Below are 25,925 nucleotides of genomic sequence, written 5' to 3'. Positions count from 1 at the left end.
CAGCTAACTTCAAATAGGCTGATGGTTTTTTGAAACAGGGCCAAGCTTCCTTTGATACTGAGAATCTTGCCAGTTACTAGCCCTTTCTACATGTATGTATAAAAAGTTCTTTTTTAGCTTGAACTACAAAAACAAGACATGTGAGCTCACTGTCTGTTTATCCATCCCCATTCCTTTCTGTCTAATAGCTTTTTAGCCCCATTGCTCAATTTCCACCAACTCTGAAACAAGCTTTCAATGATCATTAAACTCCCTGATTTGGGGAACACCAGGAACTGAGCTGAGGAAGGAGGTGCTGCCAGTGTAATTCTTAGACTCTGAAATAACAGCAAAACCAGCCTTGCTAGTACTGAAGCCAACAGCAAAACTCTAGCCTTCCACTGTGTTTGGTTTCATTGCAAGGCTGCTGTCTTATTCCTTTAGGACCATGGGCCTTTGAAATCATTGTAGAGATTGACCTTCCTGTGACAGGGATAGCTGGGTTTGTCTTTAAGGGGCTCCCTTTTCTGATGAAGAGGTCTGAGAAAGGAAGGTTTGAGGGGGATGATGCAGTGGTCAAGGGAAGCTCTTGGTGGTAGAAATCACAGGATCTTGTTTGGTTTGGCTCCTTCCTATTCCTTACATATATAATAACCTACTTAAAAGTGTCAAGTTCTGTCCTGTAAAATTTACAGGCTATAGGGTTTCTCTTCAAAGACATGCAACTTCACTATATCTCTCAGTTTTTGATTGTGGCTTTTTCCTACCAGATGTTGCCACCAGAAATTCTCTGAAGAGAGATTACTTTCTGTTGAAGGTCCTCATCTGTGAAATGGACTTCTGCTGCTCTAGTAGTGGCTATGTATCATCCAGGGCAAATGAGAGGATGAAAAAAAAAATGGATCTTGCTTGATGTTATTTACGTGAATCCTTATCTATGAAGGAGAACCTACTGAGATGATTCTGCTTTCATTCAGTTTCTGGACACATATTTTAATGGGTTTATATAATCTTTGTATTTTTAATATATACAAACAGTCTTTTCTTCCTTCTCTTGGAGCAGTACAACAGGCAAACTAATATTCTTTTTCTTATTGAGATGTTAACATGACTTGCAGTCTTACTGTAAATGGGGTGGAAAGACACACGTGTTGAAGTGATTATGTGTAAAGAATCTTTTCCAGCATGTAATCCCTGCACTCTTTTTATAAACAAACACTAATTCATGTGTTCCGTCTTATGGAAAACATTGGTTAGGATTTAACAGGGCTTTTGTGGAAAAAGTGAGTGGAAATCTAAGAAGGAAACAGTAAAGAAGCTAGATCCTGATGAATTAATATGAGAGAAAACAGAGGTACCATGAAATGTTTGCTGAAAGACTTGTCCTCCTAACTAAAATGACTAAATACTTCACCCAGGCAGTCTCTACATGCGTCTGAAACAAACCACTTTGAACTGAAAATGCAGATGTATGCTTTGAAAATGAAGGTATTTGCTTTGTCACTACCAAGCCTGCAGCTGTAGTTCAGCAGAAATAGTCTGCTGTAAATCAGTATTTCCATTCAGTGAAAAACCTGTTTCAGCACTTCATTTTTTTATTTTATGTGATTGGCTCAGGCTTACCACACACCGTACCTCTGCATTAAGGTGTCATATCCCAGCATTGGTCCTCTTTTTTAGCAAGTATGTGCTCATGACACACACAATATACTTGGGCTGCATTATCCCTTCCAATAGAAAATTAAAGACCCTAAAATGAAAACTATGAAGTCTTTAACTTCTAAAACTAAAATTTTTCTCAGCAGTAAGAGGACATTAGTAGGACTGCTAGTATCTTATAATGTATTTGGAGACATAATGTGATATTTTGTTATGGTTTTCGGTTTGGTTTTGTTTTTTGTTTTTTGTTTTTTTATTTTATTGTTTGTTCATTTTTTCTTTCAAAAAACAAAGTCTTCAGTAGGTCAAAGGGTCTTTCTGAGGGTATGGAAGGACTGTGCCAGTACTGCTGCTGTGTCAAAGGTGAGGTTTGGAAAAGAAATAAGATGTTCAAGAAGTAACATCCTGGCATTTAAATTTCCAGGCAGCTGTGTGAGCTGCTGTTTCTTCCTACATCAGCAGTGTCTCACGGGAAATGGCTGGGACAAGCTGCTGGGTGTTTTTACGTCACTGTAGTGAATCTGCTCTTCCTGAAAAGCTGGAACCTATTTATTTTTAACAGCCCCACTTATTTCCCAAGGGTCAGCATGTTTTCACATACTGCATTTTAAAAATTTCTGAGGCAGAAATGATGATTAGATCTGTCAGTCCTCTCACAATGGAAGATTTTGTTGCTGCACACACCCTTGTCTCCTTTCAGGGTGGTAAGCCATAAGGTTTTGAGATGAGAATAAAACAAGTGACATTTTTCACTTTTTGACAGTCCCTCCATTTTTCTATAACCATAACCTAGTTCTAGCACCCTGTTGTTTGAGATAATATGGCAATAAAAGTTAGACACCAGCAAGTGCAAGGCAAGTGTGTGGATAGGCTGTGCAGGCTGTCTACCTGAGTATTGTATGTAGGCTTTTGGGCTTGTCATTAATCCCTTACCTGCTAATTGATTTCTACTGCAGTTGGTAGTCCTCCTTCTTCCCCCTGCATGGTTCTCCTGCTGCAGGCACATGTGAGGAAGGGTGTTGGTGCAGGCACAGTTGCTATGGCATGTGAGGAAGGGTGCATCTAGGGTACAGGCTCTGGAAGAAAAGAGGGTTAAAGTCCCCTGAACTAATGTTCCCATGAAACACAGCGACTGACCAAGGACATAGGAATTAAATTAAGCATAATATGCTAGGTTGCTGTCTTAACTGACTGGCTTCACAATTGGTTTATGAGAAAATCTGAAATTGCCATTATTTTTTTGTAATATGCAAGGAAAACGTGAGGTTTTTCTAGAAGACTGGAATTCTAGTTCCTAACTAGCTGTAAGAGCAACTCTTCTGCTCTTTCTATGCAGCATATTCTTGACATGTGAAGTGTGGGCTCTCACTACAGAGATGTTTATCAGTGACTGTGCTGCTCTTCCAACATGCATGGGTATTTCTGTGAAACTGTGAAAGCATGTGATAGTCACTGTTTTTCCTCTGTCTAGATGCAAGGGAATTAGAGCTTCAGCAAAGCACTGTTCCTTAACACCATGATGAGATATCCATCTAACCCTGCTGAGGAAGAAAAACCTTTAAACCAACAGGTAGCACATAACTTTGCTGCCTCTGTCATCATTATCTTTCTTCTGAGAAATCTTCATTCCATTTAGGTGTAAATACTTCCAAGGGGGCTTTAAAGACGAGTACAACAGTTACTACTGCCCACATAAACAGCTTTTGTAAATAAATCTTACTAGAACTGTTCCAAACATTTTCCATTTTTAATTAATTGTTCTTAGAACTATATTCAGGATGCATTACCTTACTGTAGATGTATTAGGACATTTGATGACTATTCCAGAACTGCAAATACAAGTGATTCTAAAGATCTATTAGCTATTTAAAATCATTTGTGGTTAAAGTGAATTGAGAGATTAGTATTAGTAAAAGTGGGAAATGTTTATATATTTGAGTTCCTCTACTGTAAATGTCAGGCTTTTGAAATGAGTTGCACTGCAACCCAGATAATGGGTTGCTTTTAATTTATTACCTCAGGTAAAGAACTAACCAAAGTACCTCACTGCAGCAAGTAAGTTGAAGTGTTTTTTAAAATTCAATACATACATCCTGGCTGGATATCTACAGGGAATTGATAAACCACCCAAGTTTTCCTTTTTCAGAAGCAGTTAAGTATGAAGTAAAATCTGGAATGGATCATTTAGGCTTAGTCTTTGCTTTCCTTGTTCTAAAAGCCTTTCTGGAGTAGATATTTCTTTATTATCATTATTTTATTTAAAATAAACAGTGGTAAAAAACAGGGGCAAATGCTTGTGTTTTTGTTTTTCAAGCTTCTGTAAAAGATGAACATGAGTTATTTCAAAAGCTTTGGCATCCTCCATTACTGATAAGAATACAGAGAAGTTACATTGCTGATGTAAAGTCCCAGCCTAGTGACTCTTTTCCAGGAAAGCCAAGAACCCAAGGTAAATATCTCCTTGGAACATACCATTGATTCCAGACTCCCAAAACTAGAGCTAGCTCTGAACTGGTTTTGTAAAGCAATTTCTCAGTGACTGAATAACTACCATTGAATGCCAGACCAGGAAGAACATCTGCCTAATAATTGCAGTTGGGAAAATTTGAGGTATGTTTGTAAATGCATCTTTGGGTTTTACTGCTATCAAAACAAAAAATTTGTTCCTTGGATACTTAAGATACTTGAAGGAATTTTTATGTATGAGTCTGAATGCTGTTTTCATACACTGCATGAAAAGAAACCCTAAATTTAATTTCTTCAAGGTCTTTTATGTGAAATGCCTCACCAGTAATGGCATTTTCAAGGCAATAAGAAAAGTAGGCATTTTCCCTGCAGGCACAAGCACAGAGTCAAAGTCAAGGCAGTGACAGAACATCATTCCGCTATCCTCCTGTTGCTACCTTGGTCATTGTCCCAGTTGGAGCAATGTGTAAGCTGGACTAAGCTTAAATAACCTTGATTGTCCCAGTGCAGTCCAGCAGGTACAGGACAAAGGTGCTGTTAATTCAGTCAGGTGGTGAAAATTCCTTTATGGCACAACAGGCTGTGACTGACTCGTGTGTCAAGGTAGTGGGGCCAGCCTTGATGCTCTAGGAAAACGTGGCAGTCTAGATCTGAATTTACTACAAAACTGCATTTTTCTCTTCTGGGGAGATGGGGAGGAAACCTTGTGCTCTTAAGTCAGAAATACCTTTTTTTAGCACACCTTGCCTCTGATACCAGAAGCTGTCTATGTAGTGTTTTAGTCTTCTCTCTCTTAATGAATGAACAGGAAAGATTGTTCTGGGTGTGACTCAACCTCAATTAACTTCAGTGATCAGGGATTATGCTGGTCCATTGAGTTTCTCTCAGATTTGGTAAGCGGCCAAAATTCATCATGGCAACATGAGGGCTTCTTACAAGTAAGACTTGAACTCAAATTCATTCACTTATCTTTCACTGGGAAGCCACAAAATTGCTTACACTGGCACCTGTAAACAGAATGGTGAGAATCCTTCACCAAGTGTTTTTCTCCACAGCTTTCTTGAAAATTATATCCCTCAATTTCCAGCTGCCCTAATCATGGGGGAAGTGTTCAGCTTAAATTTTCTGGGTAAAGTTTAGTTCTTATGTTCACATTTTCCTTCTAGAATAATGGCCTTCACGAGTAGCTCACTATGTGCTTTCCTTTGATAGATTTTGCTCCAGTTCAAAGTGTTACAATTAATTTACATTACAGTAAATACACTTGATCCTAGAAGCTAAGAGGTTTCATATCACTCTGAGACTTGGGGAGACATTTGAAAATCCTAGCAACAGAAGGCACAGAAAATCCTGGCAAAAGCATTGGTTTGGAAAGACCAAATGAGCTGGCAGATTTCACTTGGTTCTCTTGTTCCTCTTGGGCTGACAAAAGGAGGAAAGGAGAAGGGGAGAACAACAACAAACTCAACATCCCTGGAGGCTTTGGTAGGAAAAGCAGTTGATGCTGCAGTGCAAATTTCCTTGCTTGATAAGGACAACCTCAAATTCATTCTCAAGGGATTTCTCGAGGGGAGAAAAGTACTTGCTTCTGCGGATGTGACCTTGCTGCTTACGTTGTCAGAGTTGCCTGCAAACTCAGACAGTTTTGAGCTAGATGTGTCTGCCTTGGTCTGAAGTGTGGATGTGATGTTGCTCCTGACATAGGTGTGGGCTTCAGAACACAAGCTGTCTCCTCATCCAGCAGAACATAAAACAGCAGATTTCCTTCTGCTGGTGATATTTCTTCCCTAAGAAAATCAAAACCAATCCTCTGCAGCAGCTGTTTTTTGTGGTGCATTAATGTTTGGTATGCATTAGTGTTTGAGCTTGGGCCAGTATTCTTATTATCCTTCCTTTGTCCTGATGTCCGAAATCTCCTATTTCATTCCAGATGCACGTCATTATCCGAATACTGGCCTCACCTCCATGGTCACAGGGATTATTTTGTTGTGATTAGACAGTTGTAACTAGGATAATCCCTGTACTTTTTCACGCAAGACCAGTTCAGCGCCTCCCTGTTCTCCTCTCTTGCAGAAGCATAAATGCAGAGTTGCCTGGCCTTTGTTTATGGGGTGATGGTATGGAACAGCTGGGCTCCAACTGCAATTTTGGATAGTTCCCAAGCTGTAGAGTCAGAATTTGTGAGTGTTGGAAAGTTTAGTTACTGCTGGAGCTAGCACGTGCCTATGTTTATGTGCACTGGGAGCAGGCACAGGCTGGAGCTGGAAGGAGAAGTGCTGAACAGTTGAAGGAGCAAGGCTGTAGCCTCACTGCCATGTCCTGCTGCTGACTGCTGCAGTCCCAGAGCCTGTGACATCTGGCTGCAGCAGCTTGAGGCCATATGAAATGGGGGGCACACATGATGTTTCAAAGCTCTCAAGTAGGTAGATACCGAATCTTAATTTTCCATTCCTCAGCTCATGAGTCTAGATCTATGCTTCTGTGTGTGGATTCAGCAGGCTGCTGCTCATGGGCAGAGGTCCAATAGTGTCTCCACAGAGCAGGACACCATGCAGCTTGCTCAGTCTCTCCCTGTGGGGATGCAGGTGTGATGTGCTGTGCACAGTCCCACCTTGCTGGGAAGCCTGTGCATTTGCTGTGCATCTGGAAATAGACAGGAACTGAGCCTGCTTACAATGTAAGGGAGAGTTGATCACAGTATTACATGCTGCTCTGCTTTTAGGCTTTGTAGTCAGGCATGGGGTGCAGCCTGAACTATACAGGCTCTTCCAATGCTGGATCAAGGAGGTGTTTTCAGCATGGTTTCTTGTGGTAATTTGCACATCCAAAGCTGCTTTCTAAAACCATGTAACCCAAACTGCAAAAATAAAATGCCCGCCTAAGAATCCAAACTTAAGGAATAAAAGGAAATAAGATTTTGTTAGGGAAGGGTCCAGAGAGGGAAAGAGGAAAGATAAACAGTATGCATAATCTTCTCTCCATCCCAGTTTTATGCCCCCTCTTGACGAGGGTGGGCTTGTTTGCTTTCTCCTAAAGAAGTTAGTATCTATAACTTCGCTCCAGATCCAGGATTTCCTGATTCACAGATGCTGTTGGGAGACAGAAGGCAGCTAGATGTCTCCACTCCACTGCAGTTCTCACCAGATTTTTGTATGGACATTTGCTCAGTTTAATTCCATCTCTTTCCTAATTCAATAGGTGTGAGGGAGGACTGCACCAAAGCCTCTTCTGAAATTTGTTGTTCTTTCTCTTCTCCTGTGAGTTTGAATGTCCATCAACTTACAGCCTCCTTGTGATGCAAAGATAGTGCATGATTTGTTAGAATTACTTTTTAGATCTGTGTGCAAATCATAGAGATGCCGATATACACAAGAGGAGAAACTGAATTTTTCCCAAAGGGCACCCTACTTTAGAGGTAAAAGAGTAGACTAATCTGTGCTCACTGTTCACCAGCTACTGAGGTCTGATGTCTTCAGAGTTAGAAGGACCATTAGGATAACTGTCTGTCTTCCTGAAGAGTGGAGCCGAGAGAATCCCTGCTGCAAACTTCTGCAGTAAGATTACAATATCTAGAAAAATATCCAGTAAGTCTTGAGTTGAAGATTCCAGATGGAGCAAACTGTGTCCAGGGAAGTGACTGCAAAGGCAAATTAGTTTCTTTAAAAGTCAGAAGACTTTGTTTAGCTTTGCTTTTGCAGACACTGCATCCCAGTCTGACTCTTTAATATGTCTTATACTGCTTATTGTTTACAGCTTTTTAAATCAGTGTTAATTGAACTAATTTCAAAAGAGTTGTAGAAGCCTGTTACCTCAAGATAGTTCTCTTTCAACATTTATATTTATAAACTGAAGTGAAACAAAACAAAAATTTCAAGTATTGTGTGACCTGTTGAGATGTTTCTAAAAAGTGATGGTAACATCATAGCATTGATAACATTATTATCCTCTATTTTACGTAGTTACAACTTCCTAAAATATTACAGAAGTTCCAGCTGAGGTATAGTAACCATGTGTACATGCTCTTAATCCATGGCAAATGAGTAGGAATGCGGGCTAAGTTGGCCTGCATGAGAAAGAGGTAAATACAGTTATTTTCGAATTGTAGTCTCTACCAATTCACATGGCAGCTGCAGTGACGTACAATTGCTAACTGCATCTGTTCCTTTGCCCTTCCACAGGTTTGCCTACAGTCAGTGACAAACGGAATGACCAACAGCCACATTCTGTGTAATTTTTTTTAAATTGTCTCTACAGTAACTTTTTCCAATAATCTGGAACTTCCAATTGACTTTCCATTGACTTCAGTGCATTTTGGATCAGAGGTTAAAATGAACATCTGGTTGCAAATTCATTAGCCAAGTCTGAACAAGACAGCCTCTGTAAAGCTAATACCTTTAGACTTCTTGCCTTGATACTCTCTTGAAGATCTTACTGTAGAAATTTGGTGGTCTCAGGAACTGTAATGCAGCAGCTCCAACAGCAACGTCAGAGTGGCGTTGACAATGTGTTCACCTGCTGTTCCCTGATCCTGTTATTTCCTCTTCAGAACTACAGCTCAGCACATTTCTGGCTGGGTCGCCTGATACACAGGATTTACAGCTCAGCTGAGCTGATGTTGGTATTGGAAGGTTACCTTCTTAATTTCTTCTGTTCTTTCCCTTTATTCAAGAAATTGTGCTGCATTTTTCCTCCAATGATTCCAGGTGTTAGGAAGAGAGTTCCCCTGCTTTCCCACAGCAACAGGTCAGCAGCAGACACTGGCACCACCATTTTTATGTAACTATCAAGTCCTCTTTTAGAACTTGGAAAGGATCTAAGTTGTATTCTAGGCCTTGGGAGCTCATTTATCTGCAAATGAGATATTTAGCTTTTTAAAATTCTCCTCAAAACGAGAGCCAGCCTGAGCTAGATATGTTTATATTTATTCTAAACACACAAGCATATTAAAAAAGGGAAGTAAAACGTGACCCATTTCATCTATCCTTTTAAAATTTCCTTCCAGTAGTTTCCCCAAGTAGGAAAATACAGGAGGGCACAGGGGAAAATAGGCTTCTAAAGAGGTTGCATTAATTTGGGGGGAAAAAAATTTCAATCCCAATGTACATTTAGAAAGGCAAATTTGATAGTTCATTTAATAAAGACATCAGTGCCTGTATACACAAAATTTTTATAGCTCTGTTGGATTCCACCCTTCAAAAGTTTTTGTTGCAGAAAGCATACACTTATAATTTTTGTTCTTTTCCTTTTTTCGAGGAATCTCTATTTAATCATTTTAAAATACATGCAGTATATCTAGATCCCTCCTGGTGTTGATTTTTCTGACTAACAGTGCATTTATAGTTAAACAAGTGAGGCATTTGGACTGTAGTCATTTTGATTTATAGCAGCAGGAACAAAGCGAGAGAGTACAGACGTCAGTGCTGCTGCTGCTGATCTGGCAACAGAGACTTCCTAATGTACAAATTACGTCTTTCACCACACAATTCCCTCTCTACCCTAGCTAGAGACAGGGAAGCATGCTTATTTAATGCCGTGTGTGCTGTCTATACAAAGGTGTGTGTACAGTACTAAGTGGATGCTATAGCGTTCATTTGAGGCACACAGTTTATATTTTGCTGTGCTTTTTCATTTGAAAACGAATTGTCCATAACGGTAAATATACGGTGATTCACTTTTCTTCCCTCTTACAGACAGGACAGATACATATGAATTAAAGCTGGTTGTAGAGGTGGCTGTAGTGCTTTACCCATACAGTTCCAATAAATTGCAGTGAAAATATTAATTCATTTTCTATAAATCACCAAAACAGCATGCGTGGTGTTTGATTCACATCTGGCCCTGGGGAGACCTTTGAATAACTACCCCATGGGTGAAAGGCTCTGGATGTTCAGGCTCTGTACCACTAAGTGGAAAGAGGACCGTTTTGATAATTAATATTGTGTATGGGTGGTGGAACAAAGAAGGACTCCAGAGAAGAGACTCTTGTCTCAGTGGTGGTATTTCAAATTTCTGGGCTGAGTGTAACTGCCTATACCTACATATCTCTATGTAAAGATCCTAACAGCTGTCCTTTTCAAATGGCATGAAGTACTTCACTAACCAAAAACTAGACTCAACTCAGCTGGGTAAAGCAAAATCTGGCAGTCATCACACCCAGGGACCAGGCACCACATGACTCTGGTTAATATGTGGCTGCATTTCATTAGCAGCTGGAGTGATTCCTGTGCATATAGCACCATAGCTTGTATATCTGCTAAGCCTTTAAAGCACTTCAGGATGAAAGTAGCTCAATGCAAGATAATGGTCTCCGTTTAGCATTGCAATCTGCAGGCAAAGATTTGGAGCAACTCTCAAGGCAGAGCAAAGGCTGACTGGTTTCAAACTTGCTTCTCCAAAGGCAGATCTATTGAGTGCAGTGCCTTGTTCTGTGCAAAAGGCAGGGAGCTACCCTGTCCATCAGGTAGGCACTCCCCTCTGCCATGCTGACAGGGAAGAGGGACTATTTCTGTCTAGACAGTGGGCCCCTTCCTGCTCCGTGGGCATTATTCCACTGTCAGTATCATGCAGCATGCACTAGCTGTGGCTACCCTTGCTCTCACAAGGTCACCTTTTACTGTAGGGAAATGAGCAGTCAAGTCACCCTTATTAGTATGTGCTAGTACATGCTATCTGTCCCATCTCCCATTTACATACTTGGAGATTGAGAGTTGCATGCTCATAATGTGAAAAATACCCACAAATCCATCCCAAGGTTGGTTTTGCTGCACTGAAATAAAATAGCAAAAAAAAGAGAATGATAACTTATGACAAAGGGCAGTCACTGTGGTAGAATGTAGATGACCATGGGTAAAGTCAGGGTGTTTGCCATCCCTGGGACTCTGTGGGAGCCCTTGTTTCCCCAAATGTCCTGCAACTGGGGCAGATTGCTGAGCTGCTTGCTTTGTATCTGGTATGATGAACCAGGGCTTGGTTGAGACCCTGAAAACCTCGTCCTGCATAGCTTCTTGGTCTATCTGTTAAACGGATAGCTATTGAACATCCTCACTGACACAATTAAGTTACAATACAGCTGAAAAAAGAAGTGATGTAAATGCAGTTGTATGTATAAGCCAGGCATTAAAAGCTCATATTCCTGTTGCTGTGGGGATCCCTATTGCCATTCAGCACTGTTTTTATGACACTGGATTTGGAGGGGTTTTTTGTATTGTTTTGTTGTTGTTGCTGTTTGGGGTTTTTTTGAGGTTTTGTTTGTTTGTGTTTTGCTGTGTGTAATAAATGCAAATAGTAAGTTTCAAATGCACAGTGAAGCTCTTGCAGTGCACAAGTTATTCAGTTGGTAGATTTCTTTCCCTCTTCAGAAATTTAGTTTACACTTTTAAAATTGGTTGTTCTTTTATTTAGGAGCACAATAGTTATTCTAAGTGGCTGGAGCTACAGAACTGAACTGTCTAACACGTTTGGGATTTGGATTGACAGAAAAAAAAAAAGACTTGATCTCATGTAATTGTTAATGTACCCAGCCCTGAGCTGGAGGGGAGCAGGGGTAAGTGCAGCTGGGAGGATGCAGAAATGGCTGTGCCTTGCACCACTGGGACTTGGGCAGCACCAGACTCGTTTGCAGTATGAATTAATATAGTCTTTGGGCTGCTCTAATTTATCCAGCCAATCTCGACCTCGAAGGACCTTTATCTGCTGGGGAGGTGCCAGGAGGTGGAAGCCAGTTTCTGGCTCCCTGCATGGCGGCAGCAGGGAGGTGCAGGATCTGTTCCAGCTGTTTAACGTCACCAAGGATTCCTGTATGAGAGGGCAGCGCTGCGCCAGCATCACAAGCCAGCTTCGCAGCAGCTTGGCACTGCTGCAGTTAAGCTGAATTGAAACGGGGCAGGGTTTGGCCAGAGCGTGGCTGTGCATGCTCTGCCAGCCAAATCCGGTGACGCTTGAATTCACTGATTGCCATTGACTTTAATGGGACCGGGATATTGTCCTCTGCCGAGCTAAGCACAGATACATTCTGAAACAGGGCAAGGCCTGACCCCACAGAAATCCGGGGAGCTTTGCCATTAAATTCTCCAGAGGAAAAGAAACGGGGTGGAAGGAGACAGTTGGGAAGAAAATGCAAATGCATAAGTTTTAGGTTTAACTGTGCCCTTAAATCTTCCCTCTGACCTTGATGTGCAGAAGAGGCACACAGACAGGCGGCTGGGGTTATGTGTGCAGTTGAGGACATGCACAGAGCAACCATTTTATAAACCATTATTCTTCAGAGCCCAGGACTTGATGATTAATGGAGGGGGTGGTGAAGGCAGTGGCAAGAGAAGAAATAGCGGTGGGTGTGCGGATAATGTACAAATGCTGAGTGAGTGGGCTATTAAACAGGAGGGGGAAAAAAAAGCTTGCTTTTCTGGGAAGAGAGGGAAATCCGTTATGATATAGTAAAGCCGAGTGTCTGCTGGTGCAGCCTCCTGGTTCCAGTCTGTGCTGCAGTGACAGGGAGAGAAAGGGGAGAAAATCGGGGGTGGGGACGGCGTGTGTGGGGATCGGCACCTGAGGAGGGACACGAGACGTGCGTGAAATAAATAAAATAGTAATAAGTCCTCAAATTATTAATTTTTAAAATAAAGGGGGAGGGAGGGTGGAAATCCCCTCGCACAAAGGAACCTTAAACGCGCCAACAGCATCGGCTCCATGAGCGGGGATCATAAAAAATAAATAAATAAATGCCAGTAAGGCATCTCATTGAGAAGAGGGGAAAAAAAAAATAGAAAAGGCAGAAGAGAATTAGAAAAGAGAAAAAGGGCTCCACGGGAGCGGCAGGGGGTGGGGGAGCGGGAGCGCAGGGCCCCGGTGCGTGTCGCTGAGGCAGCATTGACGCAGGCAGCTCTGACGGCAGCAGCCGCGGGCGGGGGGAGCGAGGGAGAAGGGAGGGAGGGAGGGAGCGCCAGGCTCCTGTCCCCCATCCCCAGCTTTCCGCAGCCGAGGCGCTCTCTGCCTGCCCTGCCCTGCCTAGCGCTGCGGCGGGCTGGGGGCATCGCTGGGCGGCGTTCTTTTGCTGGTGTTTCTTTGCACCCCCTTCCCCATCCCCGAGTCAGGAGTAGGGGCTGTGCCCCTCCCGCCCAGCCCCGCTGTGCCTGCGTGGCCCCGTGGGCTCACAGCATCAGCCTTCATGGATCTGAACGGGGAAGGCTGATGGATGTGGGTAGGAAGTGTGGATTGTCTGGGAGTTACTGCTCTACAACTTGGGAAGCAAATGAAAACCGCCTGCTCATCCCCTCTCTGCGAGTTTGTTTCTTGCAGCTTATAGGAAATTTGGGGCTTGTGGCCTTCAGGGATGAGAAATTCATCTTTCCTGTGAGTTTCCCAAGGCTTTTCCTGTACAGTCTCTCTAAGATGCAAAGAAAAGCAATGATTGTATTGCTGATGATACTGACACTTAGAATTTGCTTGTCTTTGTAGCTGACTTTTCTGTCAGTTAAGAAAGAACTCAAATCCCAATCCCAGGCATTTCTCTGCAGCTACAATGTAATCATTGGGATTTCCCCCTCAGCAAGTTTGCAGATGACACCAAGCCACTTGATGTTATTGACACACCTGAAGGATGGGATGTTAACCAGAGAGACCTGGACAGGTGGGCCCATGGGAATCTCATGAAGTTTAACAAGACCAAGGGCAAAGTGAGGCACCTGTGTTGAGGAATGAACAGATTGAAAGGAGCCCTGCAAAGAACTTGGGGATGCTGGCTGATGAGAGGCTGGACATGACCCAGCCATGTGTGCTCACAGCCTAGAAAACCGATTGTATCCTGGACTGCATCCAAAGCGGTGTGGCCAGCAGGGCCGGGGGGAATTCTCCCCCTCTGCTCTGGTGAGACCCCACCTGCAGTGCTGCATCCAGCTCTGGAGTCCCCAGCACAGAAAGGACATGGACCTGTTGGACTGAGTCCAGAGACAGATCATCAAGTTGATCAGAGGGATGGACCATCTCTGCTATGAGGAAAGGCTGAGAGAATTGCATTTGTTCAGTCTGAAGGAGAAAGCTTTGGGGTGATGTAATTGTGGCCTTCTAGTATGTGGAAGGAACTGATAAGGACAGAGAGGGACTACTTACAAGGGCATGTATTGAGAGGACAAGGCAGAATGGCTTCAAACTTAGAGCAGGTTTAGATTAGATATTAGGAAAGCAATCTTTACTGTGAGGGTGGTGTGGCAGTAGAGCAGGTTGCCCAGACAAATTGTAGATGCCCTGTTTCTGGAAGTGTTTAGTGTCAAGTTGGATGGAGTTCTGAACAACCTGTCTAGTGAGAGATGTCTGTGCCCACAGTAGGGGTGGTGGTACTGGATGATCTATAAAGTCCCTTCAAGTCCAAGACATTCTATGATTCCTTGACTTGGCTCCAGGACCCGAAGAGTTTCATAAAATGGTGAAAGGTGGCAACAATAAACTTTTTGCTGCAGCTTCCTGCCTTTAGTGTTCCAATGAAAATACTTTCTTAATGACTGATGCTGTGCTGTTCCCAAACACTACTTAGAAAGGACCTCACATGTTGGGGTCATCAGTCTGGTAACTTTCAGCTCTCTATTCACTACATTTTTATGAAAAGGGCCATGCAAGTAAAGAGTTTTTCCTCCTCTGTCAAGCAGGATGATTTCTGAAGGGAAGCAAGGAAGAAGAAAAAAAAAAAGTGACGCACAGGCCTTGACTGGAAAAATCAGAGGCTAATACAGTGTCAGAATCTGAGAGGAAACTGATAAGATGGCTGCTGGTGTCAGTGTCCTAGCCAGTGTCAAGTCATGCAGTACATTACTTTTCCTTCATGCAGGCAGGGCATTCATAGGAGCCTATGTCACCTGATTGTACTCCCACAACCATCAGAGCAATTTGGGAGCTTTTTTTTGTCAAATGAAAGAAGAGAATCCTTTCTTTCCTCCTCTCTTCTCCCCAGAAAGGTCTCTGTCCTGTGTTCTACTAAACTTGTGAAAGCAAAACTTCTGAAAGAGAAGTTGTGTTCTTGAAGAAATGAGGATTGCTGAAGGTTTTTATGGAGCTTTTAATCCAGAATTTTTATCTGGAACATTGTTTAGAGTTGTGACTATGAGTAGTGGTGGTTTTTGTTCTTCCTGTCTTACATTTTCACTTATACTAGTTCATCCACTTCACTATTTGAAACTGTGTAAGAGAGTTCTTTCAGACAGTTGTAGTGGGCTTGAATGGTCATGCAAAAATAAGTGAGGGAATAATGTTTTTATTTTAAAAAAATCTCCAATTCAAAAACCATCCCAAAAACTCCAGTGTGTTTAGAAAAGTCTGAATCAGTTCCCATTAAAGTCACTAGTGAAGACAAAAGTGAAAAGAACTTAGAAAGCAGAATTAGAGGTTCAGGTGAGGAGGGGCCTCAGCCAAACTGCTCAAAGCCAAAGCTGAGAGATCAGACCAGGTTGCTCAGCCTAACTTGCCCTTTTCTCTCGTGCACAGTAGTTTTAGAGCACATCAATAGAGCTGCCACCAGTGACAGATTTGAATCTCGGGATCCAGATCCTTCCTTTTCTCACTTATACTAGTTTTGTGCTTTCTGGAAGTAGATGCAGTAAATCCTGCTCTATGTTAATAAAAGCGGTAGAAGAAACTAGTGCTGTTGAATCTAAAGGGAAAAAAATTATTTGTGTATGGTCACTGAATTGCCTCTTAAAGACTATAAATATTTTGTTCTACCTTCTCCTTTAAATTTATAGTGTATTTTGATAGTATGCAACACTTAGTGGATTTTTTTAGTTATTTTTTCTTTCTGCTACCAAGTATATGCAGATGGAAATACTGTCAATTACCTTCTGAGAGACAAAACCATAAGGGTAAAAGATTTGCTATAGAATAGAATTTGTAATAGGAGTTGCATGTTTCTCACAGAACTTGGCTTTATTCTGAATTCCTTAAATAAAGAGTTAAAAATGATTGAAAATATAGAGTGGAGGTTATCTTGCAGAAACATGCAGTTAGAATTGATTTTTTTCCCTCCATCTTTCACAGAGTATAGTGAAGAAACAAAAACCTGTAGCTTGGACACTGTGGTGGGGGTTTAAAAGCATAACTCTTGTGAACCACTGGGATAGTTGAGATTATATAGCTGAAAAACAGAATGAAAGCTGAATGAACAGTAAGAGGAAATTGCATGATTTTCCAACACTGGAACTTCTTATTTAGACTAATTCTTATTTAGACTGATTCTTAGTTGCTTCTGCTCATTCCTATAGAAATTATATATAATCAAACATCAGTTTTTACCCAGATGAATTTGAGACCTCACTGCTTGAAACATTTGAGTACAAGAGACATCAAGATAGGCATCAAGATAAGCTCTGTGCTGCAAAATGTGCTGGCTAGAGCAAGTGGGGAGGCAGAGCAGGTGGTACACCTTGGTGTACCCCCCTGGCACTCCCCAGTGCAGGTCTGAGCTGTTCTTCACTGCACAGGGATGCATCCCTGGTCTGCCTCCCAGCCTGATGCTGTGCTGCCAGGAGAAGGTAACAGAGCCCTGTGCTGGCAGCTCCTTCCCTACCACAAACTCTGCCAGCAGCCCCCAGGGGCCTCTGTGTCTTGCCATAGATATTTTGAGCTGTAAAGAAGGCTACAAGGAAGAGGGCTATAGAAGTAAATAAAATAAATGAAGAAAGACAGACAGGTCCTGGATCTGTGTAAGAGAGCATGATGGAAAGTGGCAGGGCCATAGCCCAATGTGGCAATGTTTGAGGACCAGAGAACTTTGCAGACAGTTTTCTCCTATTCCAGCCCTTTTGGTTGCCTAAGGTATAGAAAACGACTTTTTAAGCATGGAGTGTTCCACATACCCCCGTCATCATAGAAACTCTCAGTTCCTACCTTCTGATGCTGGGCTAGAGTCTAGAGAAGCTAGAAACATTTAACTGGAATGACCCAGTGTGTCTTTTACAAAATGAAACATAATTACAGTTTCATCACCTTGACATCATAGACACTGACAGGGCAGGTGTGTGCTTCCTTTACTGGGTAGGGGATGTTGGATATTATCTCCCAGAAGAAAGGGACTTGTGGAATTCCTTCTATAGAAATAGAGGAGGAAGAGAAAGAGATGGAGAAGAGGCAGGGAAAGGGAGGAAAAGCAGTGGAAAATCAGCGTTCCTGCCAATAGGAATTTTCTGTATGCTTCCCTCTGTCTTAAAGAGCTGCTGCCCTGAACACTTCCATTCTTCTCAACAGAGAGGTGTGTGAAAATCCAGTCAACCGATGCACAGCTCTAAAAACTGGTAACAGCTCAAAGAAGTCACCATACTTTTACAATTAAAAAGGCTACTGCACAATGATAGCTAAGATTTATGAGGAGGCAGAGGACAGGACGTAGTGGTCACATGTTGAACAAATATGAGGTCTTTGCAGAAGCTGGAAGGAAAAGTGAACAAAATAACTTGATCCTGGAAGGTGAACACACCCATTTCCATCTAACTTAACAGAGGAAATTTAGCAAGACCTTTCCAAATAATTGTACCTATCTTTATCTGTGTGTGAAAATACAAAGAGAAATTAGAGTACATATTTCATGCTGAAAGAACAGCATTTAAAAAACCCAGAGACATGGCTTTGTATCTTGAAACTGACTTAGTCCTACCTTCCTCCTATGCTGAATTTCATATGAAACTTCCCTATAAGAGTTGTGCTTTTCAGCCCCCTCCTTTGAATTGTTAAATTAGGAGATCAAAAAGGTGGTCATTTTCATAGCACAAGAAACTGGGAACTGCGTCAGTCCTGTGAGTTTTCTTTGTGTAATGTGTCAACTCGTATTGTATGTAATGTCAGTATAGTGGGGCTACTTGATCATTATTACTACTGCAAATTAGCTTGGGAGGTGGAAAAATGACAGATATGGAGCTAAGTTCTGGGTTTTCTTTTTAAATTAGGAAAGTGGATGAAACAAAAGAATGTTTGTTTGAGAAAAAAGTTTCAGTTCTAGACCTGCACTGAAACTCTCTCCATGGCCTTGCTCAAATCACTTAGTAAAAGACAGAGTGATTTTCAGTCCTATCAAATAGTATCTTACTATGCAAGAATTCCCACTGAAAGCAGTGGAACTATCCAGGGATTAAGGCACTAATCAAATGTGAATAAAGACGATAGGTGAAGAGTCTGTTCTATCTGCTGCTGTTTCCCAACTTACAAAATGAGGATAATAACATACAACAACTGTTCTGGGTGTTAGAAGGATACATTTGCTCATGTTAGCAAATCACTTTGAAGACAAACCCAAATGCTCTACAAGTGGTAAGGATTCCGTCAAGAAGTGCAGGAGTGTATTCACAGTTCAGGGACAGATACCAAAAACCAGCTTTGAGTTGGGAGATGGCTTTTGCAAGAAATAGGCATTAATGATACAGATATCTTCAATATCTGAAATGCTGTGTTATAAATACACCTCCTAAATACATAGAAGGAAAAAAAATCCAAGCTGCTTGGGAGAAGTGATAATATGACTGCATGAAAGACAACTGATTCTCTCATTGTGCTCTCTGTTACATACTCATTAAGTATTGCTGGGCCAAACAGCTCCGAACTGAGTCAGCCACATGAGAAGTAATAAAAAGCAAACTTGCAATATGAGATCTCCCTTGGTCTTTATGACCACTGGGTTTGGTTGTTTGCTGAGTCAGTGTGGATTGTACTGAGAGGTGTTTGTCTTGCCAGTTACTATTCCTATATCCTCTAAAGTTTTAATTGTGTGTATCTTTAAAATACACTGTGTTCAGATTGACTAGTCACTGAAAACCACCATGAATGGTCCTTTGTGAACATGACTGACAGGCTAGGGTAGCAATGCTTTAAAAAATAAAGCAAAAAGTAGAATGTTTGCAAACATTTTTTTTATTTTGCAAAAATATTTATTGAGGACCTTTTGCCTGACGATTTCAATTATTGACTCATGTGAGGCAAACACCCAAGTCTAAATCAATAAACCTGAAAACACTTCTAGTCTATCTCTGTGTACAACTGTGTGACTTAACTCCAGGTCCCATGGCTGAATTCTCAAAACTCAAAGGGAGGGATGACCGAATGTGATGTAAAGATTCCTATTTGCCTTCAAAGGTTTTAGACCAGGACCACCTTCTCTTCTAGTGAAAAGACTGGGCATTATATACTGAATACCACTTACTTCAGTTTGGTGATGTAAGCCTACCACAAGAAACAGCTCATGTAATTTTATCCAAATGAAGTTACTGCAGTCACTGAAAGTGGATAGCATAGAAATTGAGTAATAGCATAAAAATTAGTTGTTTCTCAGGGCATTAAAAATTAACTAATATCAGAGCTCTCATGTACATGATTAGGTATTTTTCCTTGAGGCCTACCTGTGTGATAGGTAATCACAGTGGCAGGAGGGAAGGAAGGGAGCATTCTTCTGGAGGTGGGAATGATTACTACTGAACTGCTTACTAACATTATAAAAAAAAAAAATTAAAAATTGGTAAGTAATGGTGATAAACCAAGAAACCCCGAACACTGGTAAATTATTTCAAAGTGGTATTATCCCCACACCAGAAGTCTTTGCTTTTCTACTCTGGGTCTTGCCAGTAAACCAGCAACATTCCATCTTCTCCCCTTTTTTTGTTTCCCTCTAAGACTATCCCAAAATGATTTGAAGTGCACAATCTCTTCTAGACTGAGAGTGTAGAAAGCCATGATACAGAATATGGAAACTGGTACTGCATTCCTTTTACTTCTTCCTCCTTCTTTCTTGTTATACATATGGCATTTCGTAACATGGTTTTAGTGAGCATGGTGGTATTTGGTCAAAGGCTGGACTTGATGATCTTGGAGATCTTTTCCAACCTTAATGATTCTCTATGCCAAATGTTTTTAATTATGGGAAAGGCAATGGTCCTCATCTTGTATGCAGTAGGATGAAATAATTTTAAAAAGTGCTAAAGTGAGTGAATGGAAAGCTTTTTTTTGGCAACATCTACTAGAGAGGATGGAATAAAATCCCAAAGGGATTAGTTAGACATAGTTTGGCTGGATACAACCTCAGAGATTATTGTTTGTAGATTTATCTTGTTCACCCCATATCCTCCCCCCAAGAGATGATCTATTCTGTATTTCCAGCTCTGATTTCCATGATACTGTAATAAAAACATGATCTGTCATCAGCGTGAACAATTTAGTGGAAACTTTTGTGTAAAGGCAGATCTTGATGGAAACTTCCTAAAACACAGATGCAGAATGATATGTCTTATTTTGTGAGAGATATATTGTGAATTCTGGGTGCTGAATGGGTGTAAAAAAGAACCATTTAGCACTGTAGTACTTATGATAAAATTAAATAGAAGATAGCATAGGATTTCCCCTAAAGCTTGACAAATACATACAATTCCGGTCTCTGTAAATTTTTTTAGTATCTCGCTGAAGGATGTGCTACTCTGTCACCAAAACCTCCACAAATCATTCACAAAAGTAAACACCTTGCTAAACCAGACTATGTAAGAAAGCATCTCCTGCTAATGATTTGAAAACTCTCCTCCTTTACTATGCAGCCAGCCTCACCAAAGCTTTGTGTGGGCAATTATTTTAAGATATTTCAAGGGCCACCACAGATACCAAATTTAGCATCCATGCTAGCACGAGTCTTTATGCCTCCTTTCCCTGCTTGGCACTCCAGTTTGCTGCCTTTTGCTTCTCACCAAAATAAACTTTGAAGGAAGAAAGAACCCGGTACCTTATGGGTGCTTTCAGCAGCTCATGAACCTGATTTGGGCTTGCAGCGCTACCACTTCCATCACCGGTATCGACAATTGTTCCGGCACAGAATGGCTCAATGGTTTGGGCAAATAGCCACTTACTGCTTGGAATCAGCTGGAGGCCAAACAAACCCTGCCCCAGGCCTGAGAGGACGCAGAATGAAAATTCTGGACACCAAGCCCGGGGCTGGGGCTGCAGAGAGCAGACAGCAGCACTCGGGGGCCACCTCACACAACGCCCCCGGCCTCACCAGCTGGCTGGGGATGACAACCGCAGCCCCCCTATGGCTCGGTACGGGAACGCAGGCACGCGGCTGGACCGCGATCCCCCGGGACCTTCCCCAGCGCCGCCCGTGTCACGGCCGGGCCCTTCTCCGGCGGGGACACGGCGCGGGGCCGGGGCTGCCCGCTGCTGTCCCCGCCCGGCTGCGGCGCAGCGCGGACACGCGTGGGCGGGCGCGGCGCTGCCTCCCCCGCGGCGGGGCCGGGCGCGGTGCGGTGCCCGCTGCCTCGGGAGCTCCTGCGGCACCCGCGCCGTCATTCGCAGGGCAGCGGCTGGCGGCGGGGGAAGCGCTCCCGCCCCCGCGGGGATTGGCAGCCCCGAGGTGCGGCCGCCCCCGCGCCCGGCACCGCCGCCCGCCCCCGCCGCGGCTCCGCAGCGCTCCCCACGCGCGGTCCGAGCCGCGGCGCTGCCAGAGTGTGACCCCGCGCCACAAGGAGCCCCCTGCTACCCAGCGGCTTTTTCCATTCTCATTTCTAAGTGCCTTACACTGCTAAGCAAAAAAACCCCAAAAAACATACCCTTGCACCCTTTGCAGCAAGAAATTGCTACTTAAGAAGATCTAGCCATAAACACTTCAGCATGTACCCGAGCCGAAATATATTTGGAAAGATGGGGGGAGGGCACTTTTACCCGGCTTTCATCAATGCCTGCTTGAAGAGAGACAGAAATAATTACGGGAAAAAAAAAAAAATCCCTCCCCTCCCCCCGCCCGAATAATCATAATATACTGAAATTTCCCAAAGTCTAGTCAGCTGCAAAAATTAAATGTTTTTGGTGCTAGAGGATCATGTTGCAGAAGCGTGTGACTGCAAGACCTAGATTCCTTTCCCTGTTTCCCCGTCTCTTTCCTGAGGTGTTTTTTAGCATTATTATTTGTTTTGGGAGGGGAAAAAATCATCTTCGCTTCAGTCTCTTGCTAGAGGTCCAGACTGCTTACGTCTGAGCGCCCCTTATCATTTCAGTGAATGGCAATTGCAGCCTTGGTGCTGTTATAGCAATGAAGCTACAGACGTCATTGCCTCCTGTTGGACGTGAGATGTGTCCAAGCATCAGCCCCTTTTGCTTAAGAAAAACTCTTTAACTTCCACGCAGCCGACAGGCAAGCTTTTCTAAGATCCCGTGGACCCAACGTTGTATTGAGAGAGTTATATCTTTTTATTTATATATACATACACACGTACACAGGTGTGCATGTGTATGTGTGTAAGTACGTATGTATAGAGAGAGACAGATAAATTAAAGCCGCAGCTATATTGCAAGCTCCTCTAAAATTTCCTGCTCGTCAGAGTAGCTCTCTGCATCGTTTTGTTAAATACAGCCCGGCGGGAAAGCCATCATCAATCAATTTCGGGTAATAAGGAAGACTTGTTGAACACCTTGTTCTCCAGACCCCGGGAAGATGCTGGGCTGCTGGAGCGTGGAAGAGCCAGGATTGTGCCCTGAACTTCACCCACTTGGCAGCAGCTATTCCTAAACAATTTCCCCTCTCCTCCCCTGCCTGTTTGCCTCCCGGACTGACTGAGAATCTGCTCTGTAAAGTTGATCTGAAGGGGAAAGCAGAGACGAGCTTGTGCATAGTTTGGAGGGTAAGTTGTGTCCTCGCCCCCTCCTCCCCCCCCCCCCACCCCCTCTAACAAATACCCTCTAGCAAGCTTTGAAATCCGCCTGTAATAGGGGGCAGGTCGGGGGCGGCGGTGGACGGGACGGGACGGGACTCCCCAGGGGAGGGGCACATCTAGTTCCCAGAGCCGAAAGGGTTACAAAGGGAGTGAGAAAGACCGGCTGCGGGGGTACTGACTCGGCGGCGGAGTTCGCAAGGTGCGAGTTGCCGGTGCCTGCTGCCAGCCCCGCGCCGCTCCCGCAGGTGCCGGGCGCGGTGGCCGCAGCCCCCGCCGAGCCGCGCCGCGCCCCTGCCCGCCGGCAGCCTCCGGGGAGCCGAGGATCTCCGGCTCCCAGAGCACATGACCCCTGCAGGGAATTTTGCCTCCCTGCACCTGCAGGCTCTTCTCATCCCTCCTCCTCTGCTCCTGGTTTTCTTTTTAATCCTCTCGTTACCCCCGCTCTCCACACGCCACTACCCCCCCTTCCAACTCCCCCCCCCCACCCCGATCCATTCAGCTTTTACCCCCCCCTTTTTTTTTTTTTTTTTTAACCAGAAGAAATCCCAGCAGAGGAAAATAATATCAATCAGCTCCCTCTTTCCTCCCCCCCCCACCCCCCATAAAAAGGAAAAAAGCACCACCTGCTAACATTTGGAAAAGCAGCAGAGGACTATTACCTCTATCTTTAATTTTCACTCACACACTCAGATGAATGAGCAAGGAAGGGGGAGACCTCAGCAGCCCCTCTAGACGTGGGGCTGAATTGATGGGATTGTGATTTGTAGGATTTCTCCACTTAGTCCCTGCCTCCTACTTGCTCTCCAGCCACTCCAAAGTCTCTTCCCCTCTCTTTAAGCAGCGATTTCTTTCAATCTCTCTCTCTCCCTCCCTGTGTCTCTCTCCCTCACACTCTCCCTCTCTCTCTACATACACTCATCTCCCCGGAGAGAGAGAGAGGAGAAACTCAACTCCCAAACACCGACCAGATGTCGAAGAAACGCAAAGCCCTGGAGGGCGGCGGAGCCCCGCTCCCCCCCGAGGACCCCAGAGCCTGCTTTGGGGCCGGCGAGGAGCAAGGTAGGGCGGCGGAGGCCTGCAGGTGGCCGGGCGGCTGGCAGCCCACGGCGGGGACGAGCCGGCCCGGCCGGCCTCCTGCAGCCCACCCACTCTGGGGCGGCTCGGGCGCCTAGGCCGGGCTGCTCCCAGCGCCGGGCGCAGGGCTGCGGGGCTGCTCCCACGGCAGCCACGCCGGACTCGTCAGGGGGGAAGGGGTGAGGGAAGGGCGTGCGGGAGCGTGGCCGAGGGGAATGGCAGGTCTGCCAAGCAGCCCAGGCTCCCTTCCCCACTGCAGTTTGTCACTGGCATGGGCACAGCCACGGTGCCTCATTGATTTGTAGCTCGTGTAAATGTGTTTGCAGGGCGCTCCTAGCCGGGGCAGCGGATGAGCTATAGGCACCTGGTACATACCTTGTGGCTTTGCGTGGGGCCAGTGTCCTGCAGCGAGCCCCTGTCCCTGGTACATTTCAGTTGCGTCACGTTGGGGCTTCAAACGCCGCTCTTGTAGCGCCCTTTGCACCCAGCTGAAGTTGGTTTTGCTGCAATTTTCGAGCTCCAAGTATTTGTGGTGAAAGCTGCTCCGTACTTTTTGACAAAATAATGTGAACGTAGCAGGCGCCTGGTGTAGAATCGGCTGTGCGCATAAGTGTGAGGGAGTTCTGCAGCCGAATTTCTTGTTGTTCAGCCAGCCCAGTGGGTTCCCTTCCTTTGTGTTTATTTTAACGAAGTGGGCCCAGATGAACCAAGCTGAGCTACAGGGCTTTGGGCTTGTGGCTGTAATGCAGAGAGGAGAGGAAAATTCCGGTTGGATTCAGAGCAGTGTTTCAGGCTGTTGCGAGTGGCTCTGGTGGGAGATGGTGGGTGTGTGGTGGGTTCAGATGACGGTGTGAGTATGTCTCTGTGCATGCTCGAATTCAGAAACATGGTGTTTTTGCCTGGGCAGGTGTACACTGAGCACAGAGGGATGGCATGAGTGTGTTTTCCAACATGGAGTCTGTGGCCCTTTTTGTAAATGATGTGAAAGATCCTAATGTCACAAATCACCTCCATCGTGAGATTCCCTTACCACCATGGATGTGTCTGCTTTTGCAGGGAAATATTTCCAGCACAGTAGTTGATGTGTTCTTCTGGTTTCATTAGAAAGGAGCACTGAAATTCACCATTTCTCTCAAAAGATATGGTTTAGGGTTTATGTGGTTGTTGGTTTTTAATTGCTTGGCTTTCCCACAAGAAAATAACATGTTCATATTGTCTTGCCACTTCTCTGCTTAAGACTAATCTTGACATGGGAGGGATATTTTCAGACCCTGACAATGACTTTATATGCATGACAGCATTCAATGTTTTGCAAAATGTGGAATTTTGCTGTTACTAACCTGGAAAATTTTACCTCTTTGTCAGCAATGGAGGAGGTTAAATGCAGAAAGGGCATTCAGCATTCAGAAAGTTTGGTGTAGATTATATATAATTTTAATTTAAATGTATGCCAGTAGTGGGTGTAGAAGCACCTTACACATTATTGTGATGCAGTGATGCTTTTCTGGTTAGAATTTTTTTAAGTGCCTTTTTTATTATTTTTTAACTCCATAATAATGTTTTCTGTAACACTTCTGGTTATGTAACAAGAAATAGAAAACATAATATAACTTTAACACAGGATTGTTCTTGATTTCAGTATGCACAAAACAAATGAAATGGAAAGTGAAAAAAAATACTTGATAAAGTATTGATGTGTATCTAAAGGGAGTAAATAAGGTATCATTTTCCTCATAAGGGGACACGATGTATGTTGCAAATCAGACAGATTGAAAACTTGTGTTTTGCACCTTGGTAATCCAGGGTCTTTCTTTTCTCACATAGTAAATAATGAAATTAGGTTAAAAAACGTAGTTTTATTTCTGAGCTTAAATATATTTTTGTGAACTTATGTTTATTTTCTTCCTCCTTTTTTACAAGAAGGAATGTTGCTTGTTAATTACATTGTCTGTGCCTATGTAACTGTAGAAACCATTAAGAGTGTGCAATGTATCACAGTCTTGTAGGGAATGTATTTTTGTGTTAAGATGGTGGGTGTGAGACTTTCTTAAGGCATGAGATGGGAAGAATTTTTTTTTTTTTTAATTAAGCTTAAGC

General features: G+C 43.6%; 1 long non-coding RNA gene across 1 annotated transcript in view; it reads right to left on the bottom strand.

The window, feature by feature from the left end:
- The window catches only part of LOC148224300 (uncharacterized), a 32,766-nt gene extending 8,112 nt beyond the window's left edge, over positions 1-24,654 (bottom strand). Inside the window, exons 1-2 of the long non-coding RNA XR_015802308.1 lie at positions 24,204-24,654; positions 2,572-2,714 (exon numbers count right to left, since the gene is read on the bottom strand). This is a non-coding gene — a long non-coding RNA (uncharacterized LOC148224300). The remainder of the gene's footprint in view (positions 1-2,571; positions 2,715-24,203) is intronic.
- Positions 24,655-25,925: the final 1,271 nt, after the last annotated feature.

The sequence above is a fragment of the Sturnus vulgaris genome, chromosome 3 (assembly GCF_052056855.1).
Source record: "Sturnus vulgaris isolate bStuVul1 chromosome 3, bStuVul1.hap1, whole genome shotgun sequence".
Taxonomy (NCBI): domain Eukaryota; kingdom Metazoa; phylum Chordata; class Aves; order Passeriformes; family Sturnidae; genus Sturnus; species Sturnus vulgaris.
This window is presented reverse-complemented; position numbering and strand designations above follow the sequence as displayed.